Source organism: Arachis duranensis, chromosome 3 (genome assembly GCF_000817695.3).
Source record: "Arachis duranensis cultivar V14167 chromosome 3, aradu.V14167.gnm2.J7QH, whole genome shotgun sequence".
Classification (NCBI taxonomy): Eukaryota; Viridiplantae; Streptophyta; class Magnoliopsida; order Fabales; family Fabaceae; genus Arachis; species Arachis duranensis.
The window spans coordinates 86,436,036-86,438,200 of record NC_029774.3 but is presented as its reverse complement, the minus strand read 5'-3'; positions in this window follow the sequence as shown (position 1 = coordinate 86,438,200).

The window sequence follows — 2,165 nt, the reverse complement described above, 5'->3', positions numbered from 1 at the left end:
TCCGAGAGGATTAAAAGTAGCCATTGATGATGGTGATGCCCTACATACAGCTTGCCATGGAAAGGAGTAAGAAGGATTGGATGAAATCAATAAGAAAGTAGAGATTCGAAAGGATTCTAGCATCTCCACACGCCTATCCGAAATTCTCACTATTGATTTACATAAGTATTTCTATCCCTTTTTATTTTCTATTTATTATTAATTTTCGAAACCCATAACCATTTAATCTGCCTAACTGAGATTTACAAGGTGACCATAGCTTGCTTCATACCAACAATCTCCGTGGGATCGACCCTTACTCACGTAAGGTATTACTTGGATGACCCAGTACACTTGCTGGTTAAGTTGAACAGAGTTGTGAGCTTCTCTAACAGTGCTTGGAACTCTTGTATCACAATTTCGTCCACCAAGTTTTTGGCGCCGTTGCCGGGGATTGTTCGAGTATGGGCAACTAACGGTTCATCTTGTTGCTCAGATTAGGTAATTTTCTTTTCAAAAACTTTTTCAAAATTTTTCTTTTTCGTTTTTCCAAAAATATTTTCGAAAAAAATTAATAAAAATCCAAAAAAAATTAGAAAATCATAAAAATCAAAAATATTTTGTGTTCTTGTTTGAGTCTTGAGTCAATTTTTAAGTTTGGTGTCAATTGCATGCTTTAAAAAAATTTTCTTGTATTTTTCGAAAATTCCATGCATTCATAGTGTTCTTCATGATCATCAAGTTGTTCTTGATAAGTTCTCTTGTTTGATCTTGATGATTTCTTGTTTTGTGTTGTTTGTTGTTTTTCATATGCATTTTTTGTTTGTTAGAATCCATGCATTAAAGATTTTTAAGTTTGGTGTCTTGCATGTTTTCTTTGCATCAAAAATTTTTCAAAAATTTGTTCTTGATGTTCATCATGATCTTCAAAGTGTTCTTGGTGTTCATCTTGACATTCATAGTGTTCTTGCATGCATTATGTGTTTGATCAAAAGTTTTCATATTTTGGGTCATTTTTATGTTTTTCTCTCTCATCTTTAAAATTTCAAAAATCAAAAAAATATCTTTTCCTTATTTCCCTCCAAATTTTCAAAATTTTGGGTTGACTTTGTCAAAATTTTTAAAATTAGTTGTTTCTCACAAGTCAAGCAAATTTTTAATTTTAAAAAATCTTATCTTTTTAAAATCTTTTTCAAAAATCATATCTTTTCAATTTTATCTTTGTTTTTCGAAAATTTTTAAAAATCTTTTTTTAAATTATTTTCAAAATCTTTTTCTTATCTTTATATCATATTTTCAAAATTACACTAACAATTAATGTGATTGATTCAAAAATTTGAAGTTTGTTACTTTCTTGTTAAGAAAGGTTCAATCTTTAAGTTCTAGAATCTTATCCTGAAGTTTCTTGTTAGTGAAGTAAGTAATTTTAAATTTAAAAATTAAATCTTTTCATCTTTTATCTTATCTTTTTCAAAAATTTTATCCTTTTCAAAATTTGATTTCAAAATATCTTATCTAACCTCTTATCTTCTTATTTTTTCAAATTTGTTTGTTTCTTATCTTTTTCAAAACCTCATATCTTTCCTCTCTAATTTTCGAAAATATCTCACCCCTTTTTCAAAAATTCTTTTTAATTAACTAATTGTTTCAAATTTTAATTTTAATTTTAATTCATATTTAATTTTCGAAAATTACTAACCTTTTTTTTTAAATTATTTTTGAATTTTCTATCTCTTCTCTCTTATTCTATTTAATTATTTAAATACTAACACTTCTCTTCTTCACTATCCCCCCTTTCTTCTTCTACTAACATAAAGGAATCTCTATACTGTGACATAGAGAATTCCTCTTCTTTTCTTGTTTTCTTCTCTTTCATATGAGCAGGAATAAGGAAAAAGGCACTCTTGTTGAAATTGATCCAGAATCTGAAAGGACTCTGAAGAGAAAATTAAGAGAAACTAAGTTACAACAATCTAAAGGTAACCTTTCAGAAATATTAGAGCAAGAGAAGGAGATGGCAGCCGAAAATAATAATAATGCAAGGAGAATGCTTGGTGACTTCACAAAGCCAACAACCAAATTTGATGGAAGAAGCATCTCCATTCCTGCCATTGGAGCCAACAACTTTGAGCTAAAACCTCAGCTAGTTGCCTTAATGCAACAAAACTGCAAGTTTTATGGACTTC